The following is an 18,887-nucleotide window of genomic DNA, read 5'->3' as shown; positions in this document are numbered from 1 at the left end:
CAGGGCTTATTGTAATGGTTGGAGTTGGTCACGTTCTAGACTATAGTGCCAACTATGTGGCAAAATTGGTCATGTGGTCCAAACCTGTTGTCACAGATTTGATGAAAATTTATCTGGTATTGATCACAGCCATTTGATGACAGTCAATTATCATCAACTCAATGGGCAAGGTTTCACTTCTCCTGTACCTCATTGCTCTACTATGTCTTACGGTTGTGGTTCATTTTCACAGACTCATTGTCTATCCCCTCAGAACACTCCTCGAGGTTCTTCCTCTGCTCTAACTGATCAAACCTGGTATCTTGACTTCAGGGCTACAAACCATATTACTATTGACATGGCTAGTCTTACAACTGCATCTCTCTATACAGGTACAAGCGAGGTGTCTATGGGAAATAGTAACTCTATCTCAATTGCTAACATAAGACCTTCTACTTTATTGGCTGGTTCTAGGCTTTTGTGACTCAAGAATGTTTTTCATGTTGCTACTGTGTGTAAGAATTTACTGTCTGTAAGTCAGTTTGCAAGGGATAATGCAAAGGATAATTGCGTCTATTTTGAGTTTCACCCATTTCTGTGTTTTGTGAAGGATATTCAGACAAGGAAAACTCTTCTAATGGGCCACATACATGATTGACTCTACAAGTTTGATGTTTCTCGTGTTGCTTCCAACACAACTATTGCTACTCAAAGGTCAAGATCAGCACTTATATGCAATGCTCAGCTTTCCTCTTCTATTGCGTTATGGCATAACAGACTTGACCATCCTTGTAATAACACTTCTATTCATGTTTTTCGTGACTGTAATGTTCCTTTCAAACAAAAAAGTTTACCTCATATAGCAAAGCTCACAAGTTGTCTTTTAGCTCTTCAAAAACAGTGTACTCTTTACCTTTTGAATTAGTTGTGTCTGATGTTTGGGGACTAGCACACACACAATCCAATGGTTTCTCCTATTATGTTTCCTTCGTTGATATGCATAGAGGTATACCTTGTTGTACTTTCTCAAGACTAATTTTGAGGTTTTATGATGTTTTCTTCATCTCTAGAAATGGTTCAAGTTCAATTTGGTTGTTCCATAAAAATGCTTCAGAGTAACTGGGGGGAGAGTATCGATCTTTTTCGAATGAGCTCTCTCGGCTTGGCATCATGTGCCCTCATATGTCAGAACAAAATGGTGTTATTGAAAGAAAGCATAGACAGATAGTTGACATAGGACTCACCCTCTTGGCTCAGGCATATATACCTCTGGAGTTTTGGTCATATGCCTTTGCTCATGCTGTTCATTTGATCAACAAATTACCCACTCCTGTTCTACAAAAGAGTAGTCCCTATGAGAAGCTTTACAAAGCTAAACATGCTTATTCCCAACTAAAGGTGTTTGGTTGTGCCTGTTTCCCTCATTTGAGGCCTTTTCATAAACACAAACTTCAGTTTCAATCCAAACGACGTGTCTTTCTTGGAGTTGGTACTAATCAAAAAGGCTTAAGTGCCTTGATGGTCAGATTTTTGTTTCTCGGCAAGTTATGTTTGATGAATCACAGTTTCCCTTTCAGAATGGTTTCTCTTCACATTCTAACTTGGGCTCGAGCAGGTCTTTCCATTAACGGTCACATATTTCTATGGTTGTAACCACTAATCCTCCGGTTAATACCTCTACTTCTTGATCAAGGTCAACCAGGATTTTTCCTGTGTTAGGTTCACTTCAGGCTTCTTTTAACATAAGTTCTTCTTCTAGTTTAACTGCTGTTGCTCGATCTTCTTCTACAAGTCAACATGCAAAATCATCAGCAGTAGCTTGTGTGCCTACCTTCTGTGATCAATCTGACCATCATGAAAGACTTGCTTCCTTTGTGAATTCACATCCCATGCAAACTTGGTCAAAGAGTGGAATTTTCAAACCTAAAGTGTTCTCACTTGTCCTGACTGATAAGGAACCATATCTATTGCAGAAGCATTTCAAAGTCCTTCTTGGAAAGCAGCTGCACAAACAGAATTTGATGCCTTACTCTCCAATCACACTTGGGGTCTTATGCCCTTACTTGCAGGTCGTAGGGCCATAGGTTGCAAATGGATTTTTAAAGTAAAAAGAAATGTTGATGGCTCGGTGACCAAATACAAAGGCAGGCTGGTGGTTAAGGGTTAACTCTAAGAGGTAGGTATTGATTTTCAAGAGACATTTAGTCCAGTGGTCAAACCAACGACGATTAGAGTGGTTCTCGCACAGGCTGCTTTCTTGGGCTAGTCTCTCAGGCAAGTGGACATTAATAATGCCTTCTTGAATGGTGATTTGCATGAGGAAATTTACATGGTGCAACCACCAGGTTTTGAACAACAAATGAGCAATGGCCAACAACTGGTATGCAAGTTAAAAAAAGCCTTGTACAGCCTTGAGCAAGCACCTCGGGCTTTGTTTAGCTAAAGGAATTGATTTTAATTGCCAAATTTGAAGTATCAAAAGCTGACAACTCTCTTTTTATTCATTGTTCGAGGTCTCAATTGCTCTATGCTCTGGTATACGTGGATGACATTATTGTCATTAGGACTGACTCTCGTGCCATCGATCAAACTCGATGTTCAATTCTCTTTGAAAGACTTAGGGAAGTTGAGTTACTTCCTAGGCATTGAAGTCAACTACACTTAAGATGGTCTTTTTCTTAGCCAAAAGAAATACATTCTTGATCTACTTCGAAGGGCCTCCATGGACAGATTGAACGGCTATCCTACACCAATGGTAACCACTTGTCATTTATCAGCTCATGCAGACAGTTCTGTTGAAAATGAACATCTTTACAGAAGCATAGTTGGTGCTCTACAATATTTTGTGATTACTAGACCAGACATTGCATTCTCTGTGAACAAAGTATGTCAATTTATACATAAGCCATTGGATCTCCACTTCGAAGTTGTTAAAAGAATCTTGCGTTATTTGCAGGGGACTTTAGATCATGGATTAAGGTTCACTCGAACTTCGAAGTTTTTGCTCGAAGGATATTCAGATGTCAATTGGGGGTCATATGTTGATGATCGTCGGTTGACGTCAGGCTATTGCGTGTTTCTTGGAGGGAATCCAGTTTCCTGGAGTTCCAAAAAACAGCAAGTGGTCTTCAGTTGTACAGCTAAGCAGAATACAAAAGTTTTGCTCATGTCACTGCAAAAATGGTTTGGATTCAGTCCTTGTTATCTGAACTATAAGTTCTAGTTAAGAGCAAGGCATTAGTGTGGTGTGATAGTTCAGCTGCTGTTGCAGTAGCAGGGAGTCCTGTTATGCACTCTAAATTCAAACCTGTCGAGTTGGATTTATTCTTTGTGAGGGAAAGAATCGCAAGAGGATCCCTTCAAGTGGGTCATGTGCCAAGTCAAGATCAGATTGCAGACATCTTGACGAAACCATTATCAGCAGGATTGTTCAATAAGTTTAGGAGTCAGCTTAGAGTTCTTACCAATGATCATGAAGTTACAGGAGGGATAGAACGTCAACGAGCACGGGGCATGTTATGAGTATTTCATCAGTTACTATTACTGTTGAACTTAGTTAAAAGGAGCTAGTTAGTTGTTAAACAAAGTAGTTACTGTTAGCTATTATTTGATTGTATTAAATACTCTGTCTACTACTCTCAAGAAGTTAATAAAGTTAATAACATTTTCTTCTCAGCTTCTTTTATCATTGATTCTGACAAAATGATAAATGTAATAAACGTCATTGGTCTCAAATATCAAATACTAAATGTAAAATTAGGTGGTTTTGATTTGAAAAGTGTATGGTCTAGAAAGATAATTTCAATTTGGATTGATTTAAATTCAAGATGCAGTAGTGAATATTCCATGGTGATGGGTACCATATAACATTGTTAGATTTGATAAAATCGTATATGAATCAAAATGAAGTGGTTGCTTAGCTAAAACAGAGTAATTGCTAACGTAAAAAGGTAGATATAAGAGAAGGGAAGAAAACAAAATCAGTTAACAGAAAATAGCCTAATAATTTTGTTTTTTATTCACTCTCAGTGAAACTATGGCAGACCAGGAACTCTGGCAGTGAACTCGCAGAGATCTTGGGGGCCGTTAATTTCCTATCGTTAAAATTCAGTCTCAATTACAAAAAACAAACCAAACCAACCCCATCGTGTTAATATTCTAATGACGTCTTTACCTTATGTTCAATTACTTTTTTATCAGGAATCTGCAACTGTTACCCAGCTCTTGCGGCAATACTCACTTTACCCTGGAAAAAGATTGAAGCATGATAACAGAGCTTCGAGATAACCTATGTCTGCTGTAAATTTGTACATGATATGCATGTTTAAAGCTAAGAGCATCCATAAAATACCTTGAGAACAACTCTAGATCCAAACCTTACTTCCCCGGTCACTTTAAGGCTATCAAGTTAAATGATGCTTGGCATTGTCTTGAATCGACTTAAGAAATCAGTCGGCTATTGTGAAAATGAAATTATATATGTCAAGATCATTATGGGAATAGGATTGATCTATATTTAAAGGAAGATAGGGACCTTAAAGAATTCAGACCCAAATTCAATGATTGGGTCTAGAGGCTTTGCTTTAGATTTTCTCTTGAAAACGTAGCCAACTAGGGTATAAATGTCACACTGCAAAAGGAAAATTTATATGAGGACATGTTGAAGGAGTTTGGCATTGTCAAGGGGGAAAGGATATAACCAGATAAAGAAACAAATCTACCGTAGTCCTCAGGGGAAGGTATCGTGCTCGCGGTACGTTGATACCAATAGCACGATCAAAGAACTTGTTCACACATGCAAGTAACACAATTAGGCCTCTCTTGTTTCAAAATTTTAATCCAATAACCGGTACAATTTATACCTTAATTGCATCATCAGCCACTGTTTCAAATTGAACAACTTTGGTTCCATGGACCTCCTACAATTATTGGAAGTCATAATTGTACTTGAAGCAACATGTATAGAAAAGAAAACGATACAAACATTTGGATTTTCAGCGTCCGTAAGCCTTTTAATTACGTTTAGATTCATCCACCTATATCGTAAACTAAATTGATATGCAGTTAGGAAGCGTCTTCTTACATAGTATTTGTATGGAAAAGTTTAAGCTTTTCCGTTGAATCGAATTCCTTGACCTGTTACAAAGTCATAATCATGTCAGATCTGTTATAAAGTCATAATCATGTCAACCTCAGTAATACACAATAAATATTATATAAATTTTTTTGAAGAAATGAATAACAAAATTTTCAGTTCAAATAAAAATTTAAAATATTAAAATATCCTGTCGACAAACTATATTTTAACTCAAGAAATAAGGTATGAATAATTAAATCGTAACCATTATTTACAAAAATAATTATATAATAAATTTATTAAAAGTTTGATTCAAATGACAAATTAAAAGGGATGAATATTAAGGTCTCAATGGTTTAAACCCTATCACATGCATATATGTTTTAGATGGAATGATGAATATTTATATATTTTATCAATTTGATCATTATTTTTTCTTAATTAAAATTGATTAATTTTTTAAAAGAGTCAAATTATTTTTTAAATGAAATGATAATTTAAACTTTAATTTTTAACGTGACGTCGTCCACATGTACTTCTTGCTAACATAGCATTATGTGTATTATACATCATATCAACAAATAATTTAAAATTTATAAAAATATTTAAAAATAAAAATCAAAATTATTAAAAAATTCAAAAATTAGCCTAAATTACATGTGATTTCCATGTGGACTACCATATTTAAAAATTTAATGTTTTAGTTAGTATTTTCATTAGAAAAATAACAATTTGTCTAATATTTGAGCGGTTAATAATTAAATTTAACTATTTTTAGTTTAAAAAAAAAGTGCCGAATTGACAAGTTGAAGCTAAATTTATAATTATGCGTATGAAAAAAAATTCACATGTATATGGATTCCGATCAGGGTAACAAGTTTGATGTTTAAAAGCTGTTCAAAAAAATATTTTTCTCATTTATATATGATTGAACCAAAAGTCAATTAATTTAAAGTTAAAAAACCAATGTTTTCAACTTTTTTCAGTTTTACAAAATATTTTACTGAAAATAATGAAATTTTTTATTATTTTTAATTTTCACATATTTTCATTTTTAAAATTATTTTTTAATTTTCAATCAAACATATATATATATATATATATATATATATATATATGAATGTTTATCATTTTCTAAGAAAAGGAAAAGGAAATCCAAAATAGCCTACATTTCTTGAAACCAAGCAAAGCCTTATTATTTCAAGTTGCGTAAATACAATTTGTGGATCCTCTCTTATATTTATTCTATATGTCAATTTCACCATTTGTGGGTGCTATCTCGATATATTTAGTAAATTTATGAACATGCATTAATTGTGATTATTTTTATAATTGTAATCTTTTTAAAAATGTTAATCCATACAACAATTTACATGTACTTCATGCTGTTGTTTTTTTATTTTTATTTTTATTTTTGAAATTTTCTTAATTTTTAATAATTTTATAGATTTCAAATTATTTTTGGTATGTCATGTAAGATAAATAGTGACATGTTAGTATGAAGTAAATGTAGATATCACGCAAGTTGTCACGTCAATATCATTAAAAAGTTTAATATTTTAGTTAATATTTTCATTAAAAATTACAATTTAACTCTCTTTTTAAAAGTTAAGGGTTAAATTTAACTAATAATAATAATTATAAAAATTAAATTGATAAAAATATAAATATTAAAGGCTAAATATAACATTATACCTTTAAAAAGTATAATAAAATATACGAAAACAAATTTAATATTTCATTATTTTCAAATATATTCTTTCCTATGCTAATGTGTTGGGTGAAAAGTTTCACATCCTTAATTTAAATTTTATTTGTAGAAATGTGAAGATTAAATTCATTTAAGATATGAGAATACAACAACCAAAACCACGTTATTAATATAGTAGGCCAACCATATTCACTTTAATCTAAATTTTAATAAAAATTTATCTGTAAAAGTCAATATTATATTTTTATATACGTTTATATGTTTTATTAATTTACTTTTTATTTTTAAAAGAATTAAGTTTAACAATTAACCTTTCAAAAAAGTCGAATTATTTTTATCGAAAATACTATTTAAAACGTTAAATTTTTAAACATTAAAACTCGTATGACAATCCATATGTACTTCGTGCTAATTTTTAAGTTTTTATGAATGTTTAATTTTTTTTAATTTTGGATTTTATAATTAATAGATTAATTGTTGATGTGTGATATATAAAATATCAACATGTAGTACACGTGACATGCAACACGAACATGTTTAAAATTTATGTTTTTGTCAAGATTTTCGTTAAGAAAAATAATTTGACTCATTTTTAAAAATTAATATTCAACTTTAATTCAAAATAAATTACAAGAGCAGCGTAAACAGTGAACAAAAAATAGTAAACACAAATTTAATTCACTTCAAAATGAGGGGAAAAAAAAAACAAAATCCTAACTAAAATAGCTTTTAATAAATGCAAGGGGCAAAAATTATTAAAAGCTTTCAAGTTTATGGTTTCCCATATATTTATTATTTCCTCATTTGTGATAATATACTATGCAAATATATAAGGGTTTAAGTTGAATTATAGAAGATAAAATGGCGTTGGTGGTGGTTGTAAAAAAGGAAAAGACCTATAATTTGAGCCGTAGCAATTGCCTTTTAACTTTATATTTTTGTTGAGTGATTTTTAGTTTGCTGGTTAATATGTGACTCACTAATTATATCAATCACCACATATAACTTTAGCTTTTTTTTTTCACAAAAATGTGTAGTGTAATGATAACATCCTACCTAGCAGTCAAATTACCATTTAAATTCTAATATTGAAAAGAACAGAAAAAATAAATAGCAAAACAACAAATAAAGAAGCTGAAGTTGGAGAAATAGATGACTTACATGTTTCTCAGGAACTTGTGCTCTTTGAATGAACTAAATAATATAAATAAAAAAAGTATTAGTCAATGTCTCACTATTAACTTTACAAAAGATTGACATCATTATCCAAATCATATTCTTTTGGATTAACAATAACAAGTTGAATTCTAAAAGAAAAATAAAGACTTCATTTCTTACCTGGACCTTTCCTTCATATGAAATATGAGTACCAGTCATTTGGTCATGTGAGGTTTTGGGTGTAAGCTACACAAATACATGTCAAAATAATCATGGAGCAAAATAACAGGATAATATAACACTTTCTTCCTTTACCTCCATACAAAACTCCTGGTTTTCGACCATATTCTTTAAGATTCCTATTACCAGTCAAGGAATACAACTACCATAAAAAGTTGGCACGTTTGATGTGTATGTGTGTGAACATAGCCACTAGAATTATGAGTTCATTAGAAATCGGAACAAGGATACTGAAGTCAAGGAGAGCACCTAAGTTGTCTATGTTCGCAAAAAACAAAATCTCCTTTTCCTGCAAATGAATTACCAACTAGAATTTCTAAGTTTATACATCCAATGTTTTTTGTGTTTTTTTACAGAAAATAGAAAAAAGCATAACCTGTGATATGAATTCATCAAGCATGCCACTATTCCTTAGACATTGGAACACTTCACCATGACCAGGAGAACACCTTCATGAAGAAAATAGATAAATAAAAATTTTAAAATATAATCAAAAGAGAAGACCCGATAGTAGTTCTCTAAAACCTAATCATTACAGGAAATGAAGATGGCTAAAAGAGATGGAATAGAGAAATCTTGTTATTCATGTGAGTGCAAAGATAGAACATTATAGAAACTATTGAGTTAAATCAATCTTACAACTTCATCCACAAACTATGACCATGCAAAATCCATTGAAAAACCTTACATCACCATTTAACTAAAATAGTGTACTTGATTCTCAAAAACTCTGACCCTCTTCAACATATTTTGAATTGCTTAAACTATAGTAACATAAAATCATTTATCATATAATTCTCATAAACTTGTAGCTGAGTTTTGAAGGCAACAAACAAAACTAACAATTCCCTTATGGATTTCTTCTGGTGTGAACTACTTCAAAGTTTCGATATTGCCAAGTTAGCACAGTGTTAAAAGGTAAATGATTCAAGTTCAGCGAAGAGGTTAAAAAGAAAAAAAAAAAAAAAGAAAGAAAATTATCCACATGTGATTCCCACCTGATACTGAAGCCGTATGTTATGGAATGGGACTAGGAGATGATATTAAAAATGTTTTTACCATCCATCCTTGCTAGTCTCGCCTTTGCATGGTAATGGAGTGAAATCTTCAGCTGCTATACAAGGATATTGGCTCTATGCAAATACAAGAAAATGATGTCTTGTTTTAGTTGTCGAATTTAAAAATGAAATTGGAGGAGTTAGAAAATTGATATCACCAACCTGAAGAATATTGTAAATCTGACGTCTGAACGGACCCACTTATCGAGGTGCTGCATTGTCTAAGAGTTACATGAATAAAAGAAAAGAAAAGAAAAGAAATTGTTAAAATTATATAAAAATGGAAACCTTCAATGTTTCTACATGGGTATTGAATGGGTTCAGCAGAACCAAGGGAACATTACATCCGTATTTCCAATTTAAATTCTGAACAAAAGCAAATAGAAAACAAAAGCAAACTGTTACATCCATTGGGCTATATCAGAAAAGAAAGGAAATTTACAACTTATGAGGGGATGGGAGGGGAGGGAAGATACATGACCTCTATCTGAATAACAACTAGCTCAATGAAGTTGTAGTTATGGCGAACTTCAATGAGAGATCTGTTATGATTTTGTGTGTTGATATATATATATATATATTGATTAATAAATATATAAAATATATAAAGAGGAAAAGCACGAGCATACTTAGGACTATCACTTCCCATAGCTGTCCCCAAATCTCCATTAAGCCTTAAGACAACAAGTTTGTCCAAAAGCCTCCTAGTTTCAGTTGCATCTGCTTTTAAATTCAAATACAGATTGAGATTGAGATTGAGATTGAGTTTGAGATTGAGATCAAATGAAAGAGGGGATAAAATGATTTAAGTTGTTTACCATCGGGAACTGGAGGTAATATGTGATAAGGAACAATCATCTCATATTCAGTCGGTATTTCGACCTTACTCCATTCTATCAGTGGCTCTTCTTCACTTTTTATGAGATTTTCAAAATCAAAGTTTGAAGCTTACATAAGTAAAAATGAAAAGAAATATATAATAATACTTGAGATTGCGAGAGACAAAGTTGATGAATCCGCTTTTGTCATCTTCGCTGCGAGGGAATCAAAGATTGGTGTTATTCTTGTTTGGTTAATACAATAGTTAAGTGCAGATAAGAGAAAAGAAGTTAATTGGATTTGAGAGTGTTGGAGTTGGCCTGCATGCAGCATAAGAAGCAACCAAGGAGCAAACCAAGCAACACAAGTCATGTGGATGAAGTGTTGAATATCAAGCTGGAAAATCAAGCTGCTATATTATTACCGGATGAAGTATGCATACAACACATGAAGCAGCAATGAGCTGACTATGTAGCATAAGTTATGCGGATGAAGTATTGAGAAGCAGATCAAGCCATACCTTCAGCACATGAACTATGCATGTAGATGCTGAAACACATTACTGCTATCATATTTCATTCTGTTTAGTTACCTTAAATATTGTTTTGTAATTTAGTCAGATTTGAACTAAGTTGACATTGTTTTTGATGTAATTAGGTACTGATGGACTGATAAATCAGTTTATCTTTGTGTACAAGCAATGTTTTACAAGTTTTAATGTTGCTTAGGGGTAGTAGGTATTTGTTTAGGTGAAATTTGTTCATTTTGACTAGCTTGTGTCTGGTATATGTATTGGCTTTTAGCCTCAATTCAAAGTAATGAAAATTCATTAGAATTTCATCCAAAATACTCTCTCTTTTCTTGCCTTCAATTTCATTCTGGTTTTCAAGCTCAAAATCACCAGACTTTAACTTCAAGTTTTCTTCATTCTTCATCCGGATTCATTACATTGTTGTTTAAATTCCAGACTGAAGTTTATACTTCCTCTGGATAAAGTGTCCCAAAAACACCAACAATTGGTATCTAGAGCCAAATTCTTAGTGGACCTGTAGAACCATGTCTTCATCAGGATTCTCACCAGCGCCACCACCAGTGTTCAACCGAGAAGGCTACCATATATGGGTAGTAAAAATGAAGACCTACCTGCAAGCATTTGATTTGTGGGAGGTTGTCAATTCAGATGTTGAGCCAGTTCCACTCAGAGCCAATCCCACAGTGGCTCAAATCAGGCAGCATGCAGATGAGAGGACCAAAAGGCACAAAGCCATGTCCTGCATTCAGAACTGTGTGTCTGGTGTTATCTTCACCAGAATCATGGCTTGTGAGACTCCAAAGCAAGCCTGGGACAAGCTCAAGGAGGAGTTCCAAGGTACAAAAAGGACAAGGCAGCAGCAGTTGTTGAATCTGAGAAGAGAGTTCGAGAACTTGAAGATGAAGGAAGAATAAACTGTTAAGTAGTATTCAGATAGAATTATGGCTGTAGTAAACAACATAAGATTGCTTGGAGAACAGTTTAGTGAGGCAAGGATCATGGAGAAGGTGCTCTCAACATTGTCTAAAAGATATGAGGAAAAAATCTCATCCCTTGAGGATTCGAGAGACCTAGCAAGCATTTCTTTAACTAAACTTATCAATGCTCTTTATGCTCAGGAACAAAGGAGAGCCAGCAGATAGAAAGAGCATCATGAAGGTGCCTTCTAAGCCAAAAGCAGACCAACCTCAAGCTCCTCTGCATACAAAGGAAAGGAATCCTGGTTAAGCAAGCCTAGATCAGATGGTGAAAGAAGATATCCACCCTACCCACACTACAAAAGGGTAAGTCATCCGGGTGAAGTATGTTGGTTCAGACCTGATGTGCAGTGCAAATTCTGCAATAGGATAGGCCATGCTGAAAAAGTCTGCAGAAACAAAGGCAGGCAGAGGCTAAATCAAACTCAACAGCCAAGAGCTGAAGCTCAAGTGGCAGAAGAAGAAAGTGATCAAGAAGAACGAGTCTTTGCTGTCTCTTGCTCATCTACCAAAAGAAAAGCCACAAAGGGATAGTTGATAGATAGTGGTTGCACAAACCACATGACCCCTGATACTGGCATTTTTAAGTTAATTGACAGAAGCTTCAAAACAAGGGTGAAGGTTGGAAATGGACACTTCATCAAAGCTGAAGGCAAAGGAGATGTGCTGATAAACACTCCTACAGGTACCAAACTTGTTACAAATGTCTTGTTGGTGCCTAAAATTGATAGAAGCTTACTTAGCATTGCTCAATTGCTTCAAAAAGGATATTCAGTAGTATTCAAAGGTAAAAAATACCTGATCAGTGAACCAGATGGATCCAAGCTCATGTTAGTAACCATGGTTGACAAAAGCTTTGTTGTGGACGTGCCACAAAAGCAATCTCCTCGAGGGACACATCAGGTTAGGCCATCGAGTTCTGATTCAGAACCTTTACATCATCGACCCATTACTGATCGTAGTAGTCTGAAGCTTAGAGATCGTCGTTCACCAAGAGGTGCTCCATAATCTGATCCATTGAACCAAAAGAAGCTTGGCACACGTATTGCAGATTTAGAATCTCAACTGAGGCAAGCATAAGAAGAACTGAAGAATCTCAAAGACCAGTTGGCTTCAACAAAAGCTACAAAGAAAAAAGCGCAACAAGAGTTGGAAAATAAGACTAAGAGGCCTAAAGCTCGGGAAACTGTTGAAGTTAATGAGGAGGTTTCTCTTAAAAGAACTCGAGATTCTAAGAAATCTGATTGTAGCATCAAAGATGAAGTTTCTGAAGATCTTGTAACAGATCAAGCTGAAGCTGATCAAAATGGTCTTGAAATAAACATTTATGATGAACCATTCAGAGGCACTAGACCATTGGCTGATATTTATGAGAGAGCTCGAGTGGCTACAGTTGAACCAATCAACTTTGAAGAAGCTAAAGCTTAACAAGGATGGAAGCAGGCCATGCTTGATGAGATGAGCATGATTGACAAGAATCAAACTTGGGATTTAGTTCTAAAACCAGTCAACAAGAAGGTTATTGGAGTGAAGAGGGTGTTTCGAGCCAAGCAAAATACTGATGGTAGCTTGAACAAACTCAAATCAAGGCTGGTTGTAAAGGGATCAGTCAGAACTATGCAGCATACAAGCCAAGGAGGAGTGTTGGAGTTAGCCTGCATGCAGCATAAGAAGCAACCAAGGAGCAAACCAAGCAACACAAGTCATGTGGATAAAGTGTTGAAGATCAAGCTGGAAGATCAAGCTGCTATATTATTACCGTATGAAGTATGCATACAACACATGAAGCAGCAATGAGCTGACTATGTAGCATAAGTTATGCGGATGAAGTATAGAGAAGCAGATCAAGCCATACCTCCAGCACATGAACTATGCATGCAGATGCTGAAACACATTACTGCTATCGTAATTCATTCTGTTTAGTTACCTTAAATATTGTTTTATAATTTAGTCAGATTGAACTAAGTTGACATTGTTTTTGATGTAATTAGTACTGATGGACTGATAAATCAGTTTATCTTTGTGTACAAGTAATGTTTTACAAGTTTCAATGTTGCTTAGTGGTAGTGGTGTTTGTTTAGGTGAAATTTGTTCATTTTGACCAGCTTGTGTCTGGTATATGTATTGGCTTTTAGCCTCCATTCAAAGTAATGAAAATTCATTAGAATTTCATCCAAAATACTATCTCTTTTCTTGCCTTCAATTTCATTCTGTTTTTCAAGCTCAGAATTACCAAACTTTAACTTCAAGTTTTCTTCATTCTTCATCCGGATTCATTAAATTGTTGTTTAAATTCCAAACTGAAGTTCATACTTCCTCCGGATAAAATGTCCCCAAAACACCACAGAGAGAGAGAAGCGATGGAAGATTTGAGCTGGTTGAGTTTTGCCATTAGGTTGCCAATGCGCTGACGGCTCTAATTTACAAGGCCAAGTCTGAAGTTGCTCTGCTCTTCAGAAATGATGAAAAGAATGAACCCAAAATAGGCAATGCACATCCCATATATGTAGACACTTGCAAATATTTAGTTATTATCTTACTAAAATACGCATATGATTGTAACAAACTTTCCTTTTTCTTTTAAAATTTCTATTTAATACATTATCAAATTGTGCCATATCGTATCACTTATTAATGACTTCATTCTTTTTTATTTAATCCATACATTCCTCTAATTTTTTTTTCTTTTATTGATCATTATTCGACCACAATAAAGTGACATGTAGAAGTAATAGTAAGTAAAAAAAGACGTTGAGAAATAGAAGCATGAACTCCGTCTACTTTGACAATATGCTGAATAAAAGAAAATTCGCGTCATTCAAATGTTACATGCTAGAACTTTAGTCTTGTAATCCATACGGTTTTAGATGATTTTTTGGATTAAAATTCACCTAAGTCAACCTAACTTTCTCAAAGTAAGAATCATCGTTAAAAATTCTCCAAGGCACTGATATTAAAGTGGAAACAACTCAAAACAAAATATCAATAAAAGAACAGAAAAGCCACAAGAAATTAAAACACGCCAAATGTTTGAGTAAATGCTTTCAAAGTATTCTATTACAAAAGAAATAATAAAAAGAAAGATTTCTATTTATAGTTGAGTTCTCCTAAAATCAACGATACATATTGCGTTACATTGACAGTTAAGATTAAAACCTATTTACAATTGAAATTCTTAAGGATTGACTCAATCCTTTAATATTACAAAATCATATCTTATCAAAATACAAATCTTCTAATATTACTTTCCATATTTACCAATGTAGCCCTAATTTTCCTTAAATGTTTCACTAGGCCATCAAGTAGATATGTTTCTCCACATGTTCCACGAATCGGGTCAGTTCAAGTGGGTTAATTAAACCCCCATTTAATCAATTGACCTCTATGGGATGATCTTTGCGCATTCATCACGGGCTTTGATTCGTAGCTCGTGACATAAAGTGGTGAATATGTTGTCTTCTCAGAAAAAGAATTGCGAAGGAATAAGGATTGGTTTCATGGGAGTGATAAATATGGAGTGGTCTTGTCATGGGTGGCCAACTTGGCATGGCTCAACTTAGATTAGGTTTGGGAAAAAAACTTTGCCTTTGAAGGTTTTTAATTAAATAATTTTTAAAATATTTTTATTTTAACTTTAATTATAAAGATTAAGGTAAACTACACAAATAGTCACCCAACTTGCAAGATCTTGTGTCTTAATTGTACTATATTTGTTTTGTATACTTGTATTTTCAAATAAATTGGTTTAATAATGTCCTCAATGGTTTTTGCCCGTAAAGAAAAATAGAAGTAAATATTGAATCACTAGTATCTAATGTTTAACAAATACTAAGTAGTATTATGTGGTCAAATCATAATTGTAACACCCTATACCCGACCCAACTGCCGGGTCTGAGCACTCAGTGTTACAAACTCAAGTCACTTAGTCGAAGTTCTAACTTGATTTATTTACAATTTAAACATTTACCAAAAAAAATTTATTTAACTTTGCCATATATTTGTACTCTAAAAGAAGTATGATTAGCAATAGAATTCAAAACTGAGCTACGATTAAAACTTTCTACAAGTTCTAGGGTTCTTACATATGAATCTCAATTTTGAGCATAAGTAATTAAATTACATTGACTTAAAGTTTAAGATGTCTCTGAACACACTAGATAACTCCTGAGGTGTAGCCTCTAAGGGTGCCCTACTATACACATGAAACAACTTCAACACCTAAAGCTAGAATTTGGTTGTGTTTAGCTTGGCCCGTTCCATAACTACTCTGACTACCTCTAAACCTGCATCAAAGAACCACTTATAAGTTCGATGAACTTAATGAGATTCATTATATTTATTTTTAATAAATAAATTGTATCAACATGAATATAAAGATTTGGGTGTGCCAAAGCAACTCCCTTAGTTACTCGTAACCTTCACAGTCTACTGGCTCATATGACACCTGTAACACCTCCTACCCGTACTCATTGTCGAAATAGGGTACGAGGCATTACCGGAGTTTACGATTTTTTTTTATATTCAGTATAGCCCCTTTATAAATATCTAACCTTCCCTGCAATATTAAATCGAGACCAATCCACATCAACCAAACCAATTCAACATATCTTCAAGATAAATTCATGCATATTTATAAAATAACGTCATCACATACCCAAAACTAGGTTTGTTAACCATACCAATGGCTAACACTACATTCATTTCACAGAATCATTTACTTTATTAGCTTATACATGCCATTGATTTCCAAAATAAAGTTTCTTTATATACCGAAATCCTGAGGTTGATAGTGTGATGTGTCTCCGACCAAATCCGACCTCCGAGCTCTTAACACTACAAAACAGGGGAAAATGAAACAGAGTAAGCACGTTGTGCTTAGTAACCTCATGTAACAAGAATTATACTTACCTAATATTTTCAATACAATACAATAAACATTCCTATATCCATTCAATGCATTATTACCCTAACATGCACAAACTTAACATTCAAGTTAGTACAATAATTTCCATGTACCAATAATATATACTATGATTGATGAGCTCATTAATACATGATTTCCATTTCCTTATGTCGAAACCATTTTTAAATCGATGTTTTGGAAAATGGGAATCGACTTTAAGAAAAACGAAAACGGGAGTCGCCACCAATCTTTTTAGGTGTGATTGGATCACCATATAAAATGTTTTGTTTTAAAACATTAATTTCAGTCTACGAAAGTCGAGAAAACGGATTCGGGAGTCGGTTACGTATGAGGAAGGGTTAGCACCCTCGTAACGCCCAAAAATTGGTACCTAATTGATTATCAAATGTCTTTAATGTCGGAAATTTGAAAGCTTTAAGATGCAATCCCCTTTAGAATATTTTGATTAGAGTTCACTTGTATCAAATGAATCAAAATATCACATCCAGTAAGTTAGGATGCAATATTTTTAAGACATTCGAAGCTAAGCTAGCCTTTTTTTGAAAATTCCTATCTCGAAACAATAAAATGCCATATCCAGTAAGTTAGGACACAACGCTTTGAAATTCCAAGACAGTTGCTCGTATTTTGAAAACCTTAAAAACTTAGAAGGGTGCTTGACTATTCGAACTCAACGAGAAAAGTTGCAACCCAGTAAGTTAGGGCACTACCTTTCTCGAAGCTTCCAAATACCAAACATTGTCTTTTTATTTGAAAACTTTGGAATCTCTCATATAAGATAGAATATTGCAATAATAAAACATGCATTTAAACAATACAATGGCAATAATGTAAAGATCATAAACTAGATATATACATGTTTAAAATTACATAACATCATACACACAAGGATACACATAGCTTATATTGAAAATGAATAAGCAAAACATATACACATGCAAAATAATTAACTTAAAAGTGATGCATGATATACAATTTGACATAAATTACACAATATACATCACCACTTTGGGCATATCATCATAAATAACCTAAATGTTCATGTATATTTGTTACATGCAAAATACAACATAAAGTATAATGAATTTAATAATATAAATTACATAACACCTATATATAACAACATTTCATGCAAATGTACCTTAAATTAATATAAATAATTAACTTCCATGCAAATATGTAACAACAATAATAAATAATTTACTAAACAATAACGAAATATGAAAAAAATAAGCAAAGCATGAACGTATGAAATATAAATCAAATAAAGGTATTCATAAATTTTAGATTAATATGAAAATAATAAAAGCAAACCCAAAAAAATGATTAATATATATAAACCATATTATAAGGTATAATACCTTAGCAAAATAATGTACTAAATATTAATATCTCATACATTTTTAAAAACTTTTAAGAATGTATACAATTAATAAGTAATAAAATAGTATATACTTTATAATAAAGTAATGTAAGGAAATATGGTAAAATAAAGTGTATAATATAATTTACAAATAAAATATATAGTAATATAAATCATATAATAAATAATATAAAAATATATATAATAAAATCTATATAATATAATATATATAAGAAAGATACATTATAAGGAATAATAGATAATAAAATATAGTATGTGGTAAAAATACATAAATAAAATATAATGAAATATGATATAATAAAAATATAAAAATAATAATAATAATATAATAAGTACTTTTTATATAAAAATATAGTAATATATATAATAAAAATATATACCACATAGTAAAATATGTATATAATGAATAGATATAATAAAAATAAAAATAATATAATAATATAATAGATAATAAAAAATAATATGTACTATTTATATAACTAATATTTAAAAATATATATAAAGTATTAAAAGAGGATTAAAATTGAATTTAATTAAGGAATTTAGGGGTTAATTGCAAAATAAACGAAAACTCTGGGCCTGATTAAAATGTGCGTTTAATTCAGAGGACTCCTTGGGAAATTAACCCACTTTACGAAAACACGCGGATCCTCCCCGAGTAATCAGGTCAACACGCGGATCCTGGGCCTCGGGACGACGTCGTTTTATACTTATTGAGTTAAACTAAAAACGGCATCGTTTTATTTGGGCTATATATGCCAAATTCTGAGTTTTAAAATCATTTTTAAACCGGTTTTAAAAAAAACTAAAAAAAAAACTCTGAGGAAGGGGAGAGGGAAGGTCCTTCGGGCTCTGGCCTTTGTCAGGCCAAGCTCCGGTCACCGGACACACACACACCCACGCGCTTACGCGCCACCTTCAACGCTGCCCTGCGCGACCCTCGGAGGTTAGAAACCTCGATTTTTGATGCAAAAGCAAAAGGTAAAACCCTTTTTCGCGTTTTAAAACTATTTATCAAACTGTTTGTA

The 18,887-nt window shown here is 32.9% G+C and overlaps 1 pseudogene; it reads right to left on the bottom strand.

The window, feature by feature from the left end:
- Positions 1–4,013: 4,013 nt before the first annotated feature.
- Positions 4,014–13,943, bottom strand: LOC108474443 (UTP--glucose-1-phosphate uridylyltransferase-like; annotated as a pseudogene).
- Positions 13,944–18,887: the final 4,944 nt, after the last annotated feature.

This window comes from Gossypium arboreum, chromosome 7, assembly GCF_025698485.1.
Source record: "Gossypium arboreum isolate Shixiya-1 chromosome 7, ASM2569848v2, whole genome shotgun sequence".
Lineage (NCBI taxonomy): Eukaryota > Viridiplantae > Streptophyta > Magnoliopsida > Malvales > Malvaceae > Gossypium > Gossypium arboreum.
The sequence above is the reverse complement of the archived record's forward strand: the minus strand, read 5'-3'. Positions and strand labels throughout refer to the sequence as shown.